This window comes from Zosterops lateralis, assembly GCF_965231275.1.
Source record: "Zosterops lateralis genome assembly, chromosome: 5".
In the NCBI taxonomy this organism is placed as follows: Eukaryota; Metazoa; Chordata; class Aves; order Passeriformes; family Zosteropidae; genus Zosterops; species Zosterops lateralis.
In genome coordinates, this window is record NC_139766.1 from 33,217,846 (window position 1) to 33,233,524 (window position 15,679).

General features: G+C 35.9%; 1 protein-coding gene across 4 annotated transcripts in view; it reads right to left on the bottom strand.

The window, feature by feature from the left end:
* Window positions 1-15,679, bottom strand: part of LOC310909250 (teneurin-3-like) — an 86,636-nt gene that overhangs the window by 48,847 nt on the left and 22,110 nt on the right. The window contains exon 1 of one of the 4 annotated variants that reach the window (XM_083860879.1): window positions 13,503-13,590. The exons of the other annotated variants lie outside the window; for them this stretch is intronic. The gene's annotated coding sequence lies outside the window, so the exon portion shown is untranslated. Of the gene's footprint in view, window positions 1-13,502; window positions 13,591-15,679 lie in introns of those variants that run through there. 4 annotated transcript variants of the gene reach the window in all.

Consider the following 15,679-nt stretch of genomic DNA (forward strand, 5'->3'; position numbering starts at 1 on the left):
TACCTTTATGTGCCAAAAGAAGCCTTTCTCTTCCAGTCTTGGAATCTTTACCAACTTATATACCACCTTCACTGGTTTTTCTCTCAGCAGGAGAAGGCAGCAGCAGCTGGAAGAAGCAGAGCTTCCCTCCCTTCCTCCACAGCAAGGTCAAGGAAAGCAGAGGTCAAGGTCAGGTACAAGGCAGAAGCCCCAAAGCCAAGCTCACAGAAGAGGCACTGCCAGCACTCTTCTTACAGCTCTTCCCACTCCAGGTACTCTCCAGGTGTCACTACTGAATTTAACTCAGGTGAAGAGCACTAAGATTTCAGGCACACATTACAGACACAGAACCCAATGGATTTGTTAAGAAGGTGGCTTTTGTTTAAGGGTTGTTGAGTTCAATTTCCCTCACTACTTGCTATAAAAAGCTTGCTCAGTTTACAAAAATGTATGTCTTCTCATTAGTGATCTCCAGACTTTCCCTTTCCCTTCAAGGCAAATGATCTGAATGATCCTATTTTGACCATATTCTGAGAAGATTAACGCCATGGGTATAGTGCCTCATCTTAGAGGGAGAAAAAGTGACTTTTAAGGTTTTCTATCAGCTTCTTGAAAATAAAGTTGAAGGCCAGACGAATCACCCAGCCCTGAGTATTCTGGGTAACTGAAAAAAATGTCAAATTGTATTCCTTCATTCAGAACATTTTGATCAGCAAAACAACAAATATTTTACAATGTTTATCTTAGAAGATCTTCTAAGATAATAATATCACCTTAGGAAAATCTACTTCCTCATTACACACAGCAAAATTCCTTTAAAAAATCACAAACGGGAACAACAACATAATTGAAAGGAGGCACAGGATTTTTTTTTTCCATGCCTAATTATCCTCAAACCCTTCCAAACTGAAAAGTATTTGAGAATATTAGGAAATCATAAGAATGTAAATACAATAAAGCACAAGCACGGAGACCAACTAATGGGAATATCTGAATTCATCTCATGGAAGGTTTTTTTTTTTTATCATTGACCCAAAAATTTGATAACATTTGAGAACAATGTTCTCGAGACTTCTGTCAGACAGCTGCCTTAGAGATAAGATGTTCAGATCTCAGGCTCCAAAGTAGATCTGTAGCTCCTTGAATTACAATGATCAAATTCAGATTTTTAAAAAGTAGAAGCTGCCAAGAAATAGTAAAAGTACTGTTTGTTTATCCATACACACACACAAGAAATACATATAATACTCTGTTGATGCAGTGGAGAATATTCAAACTTCTGGTTTTACACATTTTTACAGTTCTCTCTCTTCTAGATATTTTGAATTTCTAGAACATTTTTACAGAAGTAAAATGAACATGACAAAGGAGACATTTGATAAAGTTATTTCAAAGATAGGCTCCAGAAGCAGGATAAGAGGGGGAAAAAATCTCTGGTTTCACACCTTCACTTCAAATAAGGTTCTGTCCTGAGAAAAATTCCTAGATACGGAAGTAGCAAGCAGGTGGTTGAAAAAACAGTTGAAAAATGGAAAATTTCATAACTTTGACCTTATCATAAGGAGATTATAAATATATTTTCTGCACCTTGACTCACGCAGGTTCACAGTGGGTCACTGAGCTAAAGAATTTCCCCATGCTGAGTACCAGAGCTGGTGTGAGGTGAGGGAAATGGCACAGCTCAGGGAAAGACCTCTTTTGGTGGTGGAAAAATTCTATAGTTTGTTTCCTTACACACCAGCATATATAAAAGAATGGTTAAATATTCTATTAAAATTATTCGTAATAGCCACAAACCACTAACTTCCGTATAAAGTCAGGAAATTTAATGAAGACTAGAATATAACTGAAGAAAATTTGAAAACCTATAGGTAAATGATTATTCACCCACAGAAAGTATTTTGTTTAGCTTGAAAAGCATATTTATCTAACTCACAATGTTGCTGGCTTACCATTGTGTACTGCTCATTATTTGAGACATAAAAATACCTATCCACCAAAAAAATATTTCCATCTCCACACTTCCAAAGTAAAAGTTACTGCTTGTAACTTTTTCATAATAGCTGACTCTTCAAATCTAATATTTTGCTTCAAATATTGTATATTTACCAAATCTTATGTTCACAAATATTGTTCTAAAGAAATCACTTTCATATTAAACATTTTTATTTATGGCATCTTCTGCAAAGCAGAGAATTTCACAAGGAATGTATCGATTCTGAGATAATAATAATAAATGGAATCTGCATTATCTATGTAGATTTTGCTCAGAAATAGGATCAAGTGATAAAATAGTGTTGTGATTTGTAAAGGTCACATGCTGGCAGATCAAATCAATCTTAATTTTGAGAATGGTGTAAGATTAAAAAAAATTCAATTTCTAAGTGCTGGATTCTTATCAATACCTAGCTTGAAAGAGCCAATCATAACTGGAGCTCTAATTAAGATATTTTGATGAATTCACTGTATAAATTCCTACTCCTAAGATAAAAACCATGTTGTCAACAGTCTTTGCAACAAGGTTATCTTTCTACTCATATATACTCTATCTCCACATCTACCCTAGTGCCAGTATTTTTTCCAGTATTGTACTATTTTTACTACTAATAGAAAATCTGCACACATAAAAGAAAATTAAACAAAAAATTAAGCAATAGCAAAAATCTATTTGTACTTGGATTTAATCTATTTAACAATATTCTGCAAAGTGCATCTTGAACTCGGAAAGAGTTTAAAAAACAAACCTTTAAGCTTAAAAGAAAAACTCAGTACAAGATAAACAAATGACAGAGGACTGGTCTATCTCATTTGAACTGCCTAAACATGTGTCAAGGAGAAATGCCATTGAAATGGACAAACAAAAGACTATGGTTTGATAGAAATACATACGTTCTGTCCCTTTGAAATTAGCAATTCTAAGATTTGGAGGGCCAAGTAGAATTTTACCAGCATGAAAAGTGTCAGCTCTAGTTTCTTCATTTCATGAATATTCAGAAGAACACACATCTGAAGCAACACTTACTCAGAGATGTCTATTTTGTATGAACAATCCAGCAAAATACTTGCACTACCACAGCCTTTAGGCAAAGGATGCCTAGACAGACTAGGTGAGAAACACTGGATATTTATTTTTTTTAATTTCCCCAAGCTTAATGATTGCTTTAATAAAAGTATTTTGCTGTTCCTCGTTAATAAATACACTAGAAATATTACATACTAGAAATACTTCTATATTTATATTTTACATGAAGCTTGCTGAGGAGTCTGTGTGAGTCTCTTGCACAAAGACTTTAAAATACTTTTTTAAATAAAAACAAAAACTCCTTCCTTATGGATGTCTAGTAGCATAACTGTGAAATACAAATATCATCCAAGATCCTTTTACATCTTCCAGGAAATTTATTAGTTTTTTGTAAGTGAAGTAATCAATATCAACACAAAGTGTTTGGTAGTCATTGATCCTGGTCACAAGAAGGCAGCAAGAACACTAAGATTACTGATATCCTTTTGTCCAGACTGGAGAAGGTTTATTCCTCTTGCTTCCTTGCAGATCTCAGATGCCCACGTGTGGATGCCAGCCACACATCAGCCACCACCAGCATGTCACAGTCATTTAGCACCTTTAACTTTGTGGATGTGAAAAATATTGAGGTGCCTTTAGCCAGGAGCGCTCCAAGTAACACCTACCAAAGCCAGAGCATTGCTGAAGATTGTCCAGTGATCCTGTCTGTGACAGCATCTCCCAGCAGGTGGAAACACAGGCAACACACAGCTTCTGGCTGGAGGAAAAGCTCTTGGCCATGGAGTAGAAAGTGAAGGACAACAGCGGCTTCTCTAGAGCTGAGAAGATGTTTACACTATTGATGACAAAGTGATGGCAAGGAGCAAAGCTTGGTATCTGCAACCCTGCCACCTACAAAGCAGGAGGAAGGAGAATGTGTTCCCAAGGACAGAGCAGACAGTGGGTGGGAGCAATGCAAATAGCCAGGGAGGCTGAGCATCCACCACTGCATTGAAGTCCCACAGTGAGAGGGTTACCTTGATGTGTATGATGGGCTACCTTGACTGACAGTCAGAACAACTGTCCTAGAGAAACAGCAGGAAGGAAAAAGAAGGTGAGAAAAGAACAAGAAAAGCCAGAAATTCAACAAAAGGGAGGAAAACCCCCTCTATTTCAGAAACAAAAAAGCTGCCACTGAGCAAGAGAAATCAATTTCCAGAAAAGAACAAGGGAGGTTCAGCTAAGCACTGTCTGCTTCCTCTAGGCCAGTATTCACCTGCAGAACATCCCACTCTAGACCAATAGTAAGAACAGAATAAAATGAATCGCTTTTCCCCCTTTACCCCAATATGTAAAGTCAGCACAAACCAATATTCCAGATTATAATAAAAACTAGCTTAATCTTAGTCATACATTATACGTAAAATTTTATTTCAAAATAAGTCTCTATTCAGGTAAGCTAATGAAAATAATAACTGTATGCCTACACTGACAGAGATATCACAATTTCATACTCATTATTAGGACAGAAATTTTTGACCCTCAACTTCTATTCCAAGACAGCTTGTAAGGATAACTTATCACTCTTGCCTTTATATCAAAATAATAAAGAAATTACTGTAAGAGCTGTGCAGGGTCTCTATTAAGGATATTTAAACTACTTTTCTGTTTAAAAGGAGAACATTCATTCTGCAAATTAGAAGACTAATCCCAACAATAACTTCTCCTAATAATTACTTGCCTGCACTGTGGCTACTAAGGAGATACTAAATTACATCTGAAAAAACCCAAACAGATCTCTGCATACTCGTAAAATACTGAAATAGTGCATAAAATAGACAAAACATTAAAGTGGAAAAATGTTTCAACAAAACCCAAAACTTTTAACTTTCAAACAAAGTAAGAGACTTTAATGTCTCTCAAAGGCTTCTGGATAAAATTTGTCACTTGTACTTGAAAATTTGCTAACACTTTGTAAAGGTTTAGACAGAATTAACTTCAAAACATAATATCTTTCAGAGCTACTCTCTGGTCAGTCAGTGAGGTCTAAGTGAATTTGTCATGACACGTAAACACCATTTTGGTAGGAACTGGTTTTCCTTGGTTCACATTTGAAGCTAAAACATTTTGACTGAAACAAACACAAGCCTCCAAATAGGCTCTGACCTTTGCATAACTGATCACCTCTTTTCAAGTTCTGCAGCTGCAGCTAGCAACAACACGCTAATGAACCGTTTGCCTGCATTCAACAATCTCCAAAATGCCTCAACCCTTGACACTTAAAAAAAACACAAAAACCCACACACTTTCTTTGGCTGGAATTTGGCTCTACAGATGTGAGAGCTGATACAGAGTCAATACAGGTAAGACTCAAGTTCAGAGTTCAGCTGTTGCTGCTGCTCAGCTCTATGGGACTCACGGCACCGCAGCTCGGGAGTTGCTCCCTTGTCGCTTGTGGTGCAAACTGGCAGCTCCCACCCTACTGCAAGATCCAAATCCTGAAGGACTGTATGAAATGTCACATATGAATCACAGTAAATGTTCTTACATTTTAAAATCTAGCAAATGAGAACAACAACTTCAAAATTAAGTTTTAAGAAAATTATTTAACCAAATAAGATGACAGAGTGGTTGCAAGAGAACAGCCTAAAAAATATTTTTAAGCAATACACATGACACAAGAGCTCCTATTAAAATTCGCTTCACTCATGTAACTCATTCACTGACTCATGATGTGCTAAAATGAAAACACTGAAAGTAAAATATACAAGACAATATATTCAGATTATGAGTAAGAGAGAATGGTTTCATATGGATCCCTGAAATTAATTGGAAACCAATTCTGAGCCAAGTTACAGAACAGTCAGAAAAAGAATGACTCCTTCTTTCATATACTGCAAATACAGAGACAAAGAAAGGATGGAGAAATTGAAACTGTCAAGAGAGGAAGTTCAGACCACAAGGTGCTAAAAAAAATGCCAATGTTGTATATAGTAAATGATATTTCCAGGTAGAGGAAAAGTATCAGTTGAGAGGTTCAGGATCAAACACACTACCAAAGTTATTAATGGAAAGTCTAAATAGCAACTATACAAGAAGAACAGTTGATTTGTCCTCAGGAGAAACACATTAATGCGAAGTATTTAGAGGAAAAGTCAGAACCAGCAGAGAACAGAGAAGAGTCATTAAAGGTGTCAAGGAATATGTACAGCTGAAAATCACAAGCACAGAACTGTCTGTCAGCAGAATAACTTAGACCCTGTGTATAAGTAAGAGCAAATGGCCAAGAAGTGACCCTTGTGAGAAGGACTCAAGAGAGCAAGGGTCTTGTTGTGTAAAAAACTAATAAATACACACCTTTTCTTTTTTAAGACATGTGTAGAAAAATGTCAACAATAAAGGGATAGGGCAGGCAGTTGGATGAGAGATTTGTAGAAATACAGTAGTTATATAAGGAGGAGAAAATGAAAGAAATAATGCCCGCACAGAGACTGCACATAGTTTCTCAGAGCAGTCATCATTATAGTGAGTTAGGTCAATCTCAAATGTAATTTCTTAACAACTGGTATGGAAAAGACTATGAGTAAAGTCTAACACTGACTATCTTCTCTTTTTACTACCAAACAATTCATGGTAAAAATGTTCCTTAGCTGAAGGAATTTTATATTGGGCCTTCTAGAGACATGACATCTAAAACTTTTATTAACTGAGCAATCTAAGCCAACTCTTAGAAAGTAAAGCAGCAGGCAAACTAGTTCACTCCAGGTACTGGGTACATTTACCCTTTTATTTGAATTATCTAACTATATAAAAATTATAAGGTAAGAATATCACTTGTCAGCACATACCAGGTACAAATGCTGCTGCACATTTCAGGAATAAACTGTAAGACTCTATAAGTGTCTGACTAACTAGCAACTCAGGGTTCTTCTCAGAGCCTGAACAGTTTCTGGATTGTCTCATTGCTTCTCTGAAGCTAAAGGTTTGATAGAATATGCATAATATCTGAAGCAACTAAGTTGTTGCCACAGGAAACACCTAACGGTTAATTATTCTATGCAACATAATCATATAATAGTAAAAAATGGTTTATGAGAAAATGCAATGACTACTAACTTGCTCAAACCTACTCAAAACAGCAAGAAAATCATACCTGTTTTGTTCAGAAAGAAGTCTTAACTAACAGCAAATTTTGGTAAAAACAATTTCTGGGGTTTTGTTTTGTGAGTTTTTTTGGGTTTTTTTACTATGTAGATATTGGTTGAATATTAAGGGATGCTTTACTGCCTGGAAAACAGATGTGTGTGACATCCATTTATGGCCTATGTTTGTTTGGTATATCCTACACACAGGTCAGAGGTGAAAATGGGAGAGGTCTCTTCAGTTTTGCAGTTCTTACATTAATTAAGCAGAGGCCATCTTAACAAGCACACCCATAAACCTGCAAACTCCTGCATCCCTTTGCCAAAACTTTGCCTTCCAAAAAACCCATAACAAAACAGAATACTAGAAACTGCTTTTATTACTGAGATCAGGAGAATTGAAATAATACTTAAAAAAGCCTAAGAAGATAAAAAATAAATGAAGATTTAAATGTTTTAAATCACAATGATGCATCATATGCATATCGTTACAGAGCACATAAAAACATAACATCCTAATATTACTACATTTAAGTGTTCTAAGGATATACATATATATAAAGATATACATATGATATATTGTGACTTGAACATTTTAACTCCATTGAAGTAGTTCTGTAGCTTTAAAACCTGCTGCAATTTTGCAAGACTGCTGCCTCTTATATTCCTCAACATGAAGTGATAGATTCTGCACAATATTTACTTCCTAAGCACCTTGGCAGAATGTGCAGCCTCTGATTTTATTGTAGGATTGTAATTCTATATACACATTACCAGACCTTCTGCTCAGAGTCATGGCATCAAATACTACAGTAATCTCAAGCAAAGTTTTTGTTCAATTGATTTTTCTCACTGTCTGAACTCCTCTGCTTAAAACTCTTGATGCTTTGAAGCATCTAAAAACTGTTAATGCTCAAGACATCTCTGCTGTATTGTCAGACCAAGAGTCAGTGGACAAATCAGAAATACAAATATGTTAAAGAATACAGATATTTGTATTTTACAGGACAGATTTTTAACCCTGCCTCAACAGGTAAAGACAAACACGTGCTAAGTACTTATGCAAAAACCTAACATATAAATAAATATTCATATTCACTATATATATATATATAGGTACTATATATGTACCTACAAGTTATGTATGTAGCTGCTCAGACATAATACAAGAATAATGTTGCAGCACTAGATTGAAAAACCAAGACGAATGAATGAATATTGCTTATTTTCAAGTTTTAAACGGTGCAGGTTTCCAAGCCAAACATGAAAGCTGGGGATGTAATATATTTCTCTGAAAACACTGAACAAACCAGGAAAACGGGGAAAGTTTGTTCAAAACACAGATTGTGTCATATGCCACAAATAAGAAAGTAGCTTTGCCAGTGTTTGAAAACCAACAGCACAATTACAAAATCCAAGTTTCTTTTTATCAAATATTATTTCAAGTCAGCTGATCTTGAAACACAAAAGAATAACTCAATTATCTTTCATTCTTAAATCACAATGGAGAAAGAAATTTAGTAAGTACAGGGATCAGCTAATGTATTCCTAGCAATAACTCAGCAAATCTTCCCTATCTGTTCTAAGTGCATAATCTTAACAACTGTTCCATATTCAACTTGAAAAGGTTACTGTAAAACAGAATAAAGAATGCATCTAACGTCTTTTTACTGATTTTATTTACAGTGTTTCTTGTTGAAAAAATTTCTGCATAACATATAAAGCTTTGCTATTAATATACCATAACTCTCTAGTTTCCTTTCAGAAAAAGTAATGCTTATCTCAAACCCCCCCCCCCCATCTCCCTATTCTGTAGCAGAATCTCAATAGGTTCCATAGTCAAAGACATCAAAGACTCTCTTCTTCCATGAAAAACTCTTCAGAAAAAAAAAAAAATAGGAACAGCACAGATATCCCTCTCCCATCTTCATCTCTGCCAGTGATTTTCATGAAGCCACGCTACTAATTAAATGGACTGTCCAGAAAGGCATTCTCTGTTTTCTGGGCAGCTTTACACCACAATGACCTGGTGCTAAAGCCTTTCCTGCTTCCTCCATTGCAGGTTCTGTGGTTGCACTGTGCAATCTGTGTTGCAAAGTTCACAGGAGCATTCTCAGCCCAGCTCTCCTGAACATGGTGGCTTCACTCCACTCTCACAACACACAGCATACAGTGGCAATGTGAACCAAGAGCTAGGAATGGCTCACTACAAACATGGATATAAACTGCTGACATAAAGAAATTAGATTTATGGAAAACCAAAGAGACTGAAGCCCATTATCACCCACTCATCCCAATAAAAGCACCTGCATCCATATGGGAAGGACAACTGAACAGTCATCTGAAATATAAGTCATCTTTCATTTTCCATTGCTCCCTGCAGAAGAAATGCAAATTATTTTTCAGTCCTGAAAGCTTTAATTGAGGAATTTCACAGATATTTTTCTTTTTAGTTTGTTTACTCTTTGTTTTTAATCAAAAACCTTCCATCAAAACAAACTGGTAAGTTGATGGCAAGATAATTCTGTTTGAATATCACAACATTACTCTAGTTGGTAGTCAGCCTTCAAAAATTCCAGATATTCAAAGACAGAAAACTAGCTTGAGAAATAAATACCTTAGTAAGAAACAATCAAGCACAGAGAAATAAAACAGAGGCTAAGAGGAGGATGGTACTTTCAAGGGAGGCAAGCAATCCACAGAAAGAAAACTGCTTTAATAACTACATTTGCCAGAAAGCATGGAACTAATTATGGTTCCAATATACATAATGCATTCAGAGACCTCAAGTAACAGACATTACTACCTGGCATTTCCAGCCCAGTTGTTGAAGTATACTGATTGTAAGCATAAATGTTCATATTACGAAACAGGCAGATGGTCTGCTTCACCAGAAACATTATAGTCTGACATTTATTATCAATTGTACTGATTTAATACTAATGAGAGTAAATGGAGACAGATTTGCAAAAATCTGTCTCTTGGGAAGATGTATGTGTACCTTTAAAAAATCTTTTACTTCATATTTATCATGCTGTGGTACCAGGAGGAATAATGATGCATTTTAATATACAGCACCACTCTGACATTTGCACTGAGTATTCAGGCCAGGAACCGAAACCTACAAGAGAATAAATTTCTCCAGGAAAAGAAGCAGAGGTGGTGCCTCAGTAACGCTGCCACAGCAGCAAACAAATTAAGATTAAACTCACTTTTTATGATATTATAAAATACTGTTATATCCAGTACTGAGGCTTTTGTTCACAAGTGCAGCAATTTGAAGATACGCACGGCAAGGGTAAGTAATGCTTATTCTCCAAATGCTGAAGTACTCTGCTCTTGCTCAGTTTGTCCTGCTCACTGCACGGCCACAGTGGGCAGGGTAGAGAAGGAAGAGCCACCAGGTTTATCCCAGGACAATGAGCTCCCAGGAACCCAGGCTGGTTTAACCAGCACAGCCTGCCCCATCACAGTCACTGCCTGTGTTATATATACAACGGTATAAATCAGAAATCCAAACTGACAAACACTAAACAAGGGGCATAAATTATCAGTGTTTTCTCAAGCCTAACACTTCTCCTTACACTTGCTCCTCATGCAATTACTTCAGGCCTTAAGAACCATTAAGGCTGGCTATGTTTCTCATAACAAAGCAGCAGGGAAAATGTCCCTTGTATGTCAGTGCCTGGTCATCAGCATTTCTGTGACGTGACCACATTATCATCCTCTCAGATTTGGGCTGCTATGAGATGCCACTAACATTCCTTGTCTAGCAAGACACAGGGACACAGAGCCTCTACAACAAACCAATACCACAGGAGCTCCTCACTTGTTTTGTTTCCCCCAGACATTTTTTCTTTCCTGTTCCATTTCTTCGGCAACACAGCGGTGTGATCAAACATACAGTGATTCGTTACTTTGTCATTAATAACAGCATCAATTGCGTGGAGATTTCGAAGTTTATTCAAATGACTTTGAGTACAAGCACAATTTAAGACTGAGGTGTGATGACACAGCATTATGTTAGAATTCAATTGCTTCACTTCAATTTATGTCAGATACCAGAATCTGAGAACTGATTTGGACAGACTAAGAGTGAACACCTGATTTCTTCTTTTATAGCCAGAACTGTCAATATGATTATTCACTCGCTATTTCATCAAAAGCTAATGCCTGTTTATTATCCCAAGTTAGAATATTAGGGGCTTTTTTATGAAGCAATTTTTTTTCTAATTATCCATGTACTATAACAAATATATTCAGAAAGACGTGTTAAAAATAAGCCTTTTAACCTAACCTTCCTATAAACTATTGATTAAATAAAAGATTTAAGTGTATTTTTCATTGCTTAGAAAAACTGATTTCAGCTAGATTTCAAGACCCTATATACTGAGGCTCAGGCATTAAATACTACATTTTCCCAATTTTGTAATATTTTATAGCAAAGACATGGTCATTGCCAGTAACTTCTAAAGTAAGATTAAAACCAAGATTCTATTCCTTGCACAGACTGTTGTATTAGCATACTGAAAAAAAAAAAAAAAAAAAAAAAAAAAAGCACTGTACTTGTAGCAGACATAGAAATGCCTCTGGTACAAAGTCAAGAAAATTTAAAGTAAAGTCAGCTGAACACACTGTAACACACTTTCTCTGAAGCTTCTACACTGGAACACAACACAAATTAACTGTCATGTTTAAGCAATTATATTCTATCAAAATGATCAAAAAACTAATTTACACAAGAGATACAGTAGATGCATTTCCAATTTTCCCCCTAGCTTCTCCAAGACAGTGCAACTGATCTAAACAAACACAGTCAATCACTTGTGAGAGTGTGTATGTGGGGAAAGAGTCCTTTTTTGAATTATTATTTATTCTTAAGTAAAGGGAAGAAATGTGATCTTGCCTGTAAGGGATAGACTGGAAATACAGAAGATGTCAGTGAATGTTTTGTGTATAGGGATGTTATACAGATCGATATCCTACTTTTCACTATAAGATTTTTTTCTCACAGAAAACTGATAGTACAAATGGATATTAGACAATTTTCCAAACAAGCTTTTTACAGGAGTTGAAGTATATTAATTTATATATAAAGAGGGAACTAAGTGGAGGGAAAAAATTTTATATTCAGCATCCTGAAACAGAATTTGCCTCTTGTGACCTTGGGCAAGATGTCTGCTCCTATCTCACAAACAATAGCATCCACAACATGAACCTTATCAAGCCTGGGTTTCTAATCCAAACATATAAACAAATCAGTGTCATTTGGCAAGGGGAGAGGGGACCAGACACCACAGATGACACAGAGAGGAAACACAAATAATTTTTTCCTCCATTCTTTCCAGTCACTCTTGGGGATTTGAGGCAGTAGAATCTTCTAATCACTTTTTTTTTAAGGACAGAGCTGAGTGTTATGTGCACAATTTTCATACTTTAAAGTGATTTGCTGTAATAAATTAATATACTTACACTGCTTCATATATACTCTATTTGCTGCATGCAATATGCCAATTCCACGAAATTCTACTGCAAATAGTAGTGCCTAATTTTGAAAAGTGACAAAAAATGTTCAAAAATACAGGATTTTTGTAACTAAAAATATGTCTCCTGGAGATATGAACTACTTTTCTTCTTGTATTGTTTTTTGTTTTCCCTCAATCCTTCATAAATACCATCTCAAAGCCTTGTATTAGCACTGGTATTGAACTTAGGGTTTTTTGACTAAGAAACAGAATACAGTAATTTCTACTCCAAATCTCATAACATTAAGCTATTTGTAAATTATTTCTTTTAAATTGAACCATGTGCTTAAACACTGTCATATGCCAGGCAGTAAATATTTTTTTTAATTGCTGAAAAGATACAACAGGTTTTTTGCTTTTTTAAATCAAAATTAAAGAAGTCCCACCAATTCCACAACCTCTCCAAAATTGTTGTGGCTTTCCTTATGAAGCAGTGATTTACAAATCTGAAGAGCAATCATCCTAAATCAACTAGGAGAGACTGATACAGTGATGTATGAAAACAATGATGGAGCAGTGCACCATTTTAAATCCCTTCGGTTTTGGTTAGAAGCCAAAGCATGCTCATTGGCACAGAGGCAGTAATAAAATAGGTTGTCTTCTCTAAAAACCAAAGTAAAAACAAAAATTTAAAAAGGTAACAGAATTTATTTATACCACTTAGTAAACAGTTAACAGGCAAAAATCACCATTTTGTTTCCCATACAGAGGCAAAATTTATTGCTAAATCATGAAGGGTAGACAGTTTTTGTCAGAAAACCTAAATCTTTTTGTTGTAACTTTGAGATACACTTGAACCACCTTCCTTGGACACACACACACAGTAGAAGCACAGAAATTAGCAGATGCAGGTACCTGAACGAATGCTTGCAAATCTAGAGGTAAGCAGTCACAGTATCTTATGCTTTGGATAGAGAACAGCACCTCCCTCCTCTCTAAGAACTTCCCTTGTCTCTTAAGACTTTTTGAAGAAAGATGTACCTGGAACCATCCCCTGATGGTTCTGGAAAAACACCAGGTAAAGGTTCATAGACTTCTTAAAAGCCTTCACACTTCAGTAACTAAATACACAGCAAATCAGTTATGAGAGTCTGTGGTTAACTTTCACTACATTCCCCAAATACAGAGGTTCAATTTTGAAATTTGATCAAAAGTTACACCATCTTAAAAAACAGATTAATTGGTAAAAAAGCTGAAACATATTCTTTGAGACAGTTCTGAGGAACAAATCAAGTATTTGTTACCCAATGTGAATGAATCTCCTGTTTGCAAATGCTGACAATGGTTAATGGAAGTATTGCATTGTTAGAAGAGTCTGCAGACTACACGCATAAAGAAGAATCAACATTGCAAGCAAAAATCTGAGCAAAAACAACTGAAGTCAATTGTACATTTTATATATTCTTTAATTAGGACCTATCCCTTATTTTATCATCTATAATCCTGGGAAAACTCTGGGATTTGCACATTAACAGGACTTCCATGTCAATCGCTGTCATCTTCTAAACCAGAAAGGTGTATCTGTATTTCCACAACTGGATTAAGATTAGTTTTCATGAAACTTTACACATAGGTAGCAAGCCTATGTTCTGCTATTTCTAGCCAGGTCTGTGCCCCTTGTCCCATCCCAAAGTTGGGGGTGTCCCTGTTACCAAGACTCATCTGAGGTAAATATTTACTCTCATCAAGCAAGCATTACACAGTGAATCCACACCTGGAGACTTGGAAACTGTTTCCAATCCAACAATCACTTTTTGCTGAAGAACTCATCTTCTCCCAGCCAAGAGTACCCTAAAAATTTACAGATGACAGACAAGCATTGCTCTTTCTTGTCTAAGCCTGCTCTTCTCCTGTACTGGTGACCTCAAGAATTTACCAGCAACATTCAGTACATAAGTCAACTGTCCATACAAAAATCAATTTGGAGCCTTGGTAGCTAGATTTCTACTGTTTATTTCTCATTCTCCTCTTTGCAACTAGAGTTAGGCATCACTACCAAAGGCTTCTCATCTTTACTGATATAAGCTGGAAAATGTCATAGTATCATAGTGGTCTGAAACTTGAATTTTGTGAAGAATGCAAAATAAAAATTCAGTCAATGGTAGGGAAGCTGAACAAGACAGTAATTGTTGACACATATATACATACACATTTGCCACAAAAAATCTGAATTCAGAGGTTAAAAGCAAAAGATGAAGGAAATAAAAAATGGATCAATTACTGCCCAGGAAAAAGTGTACCTTGGGAATAGGGCCTATGACAAATATGCTCACTAAACAAGCAACTATCTGAATAACTCCCCCCACACACATTACACAAGGCAATATTGTAGGCCTCCTCCTGCTGAAAGGCCACTAGCAGTTTGGAGTAATGAAAACCCTTTGAGAGACAGTAGTTGCAAGGCAGAATTACAGAGGTTTAGTTTATCCACATTTGACAGTGGAGACTAAAATACATAGGGAATGAACCTAGAAAGAAAGTCAGGTTTTAGGTCTACCACTCATGAAATAACTCCACAGTTACAGAGTTATTGCACCTAAGGAAGAAAACCAAAAAGCAACACTTGAAGAGAAGATACATCTAAAACATACCCATAGATAATATGAGTAAGTCAACACCAATTAAAAAGAAGGGACGAAAACCACTGCAATTATTATTGTGACTGGATAGTTTTAGCTCTCTTGGTAGCATGCAATATAGCAATGTAGATTTGTGCTGAGGTGCCTAAACAAAAGACAGAGCATATCTCTCTTCATCAAAATGTCCAAGTAATATGATAAACACTGAAATAGAACAGCGGACAAAACCTCCCACCATTTATTCTTCATACAAATAGATACTATTTGTATATGTAGACTGTAAGTAGAAATGCATCCCTTTAAAGACCTGGCTTTCAAAGTAGATTTCATTTTTTTCCCGTTCCTCTAAAAAGAAAATATCATTGAAAGTAGTCAAATAAAATAAAGAGAATAACTGATGCCCCCCAAAATCTAGAGCAGATACAAATTATTGTTGACTCATATCGTAAATTG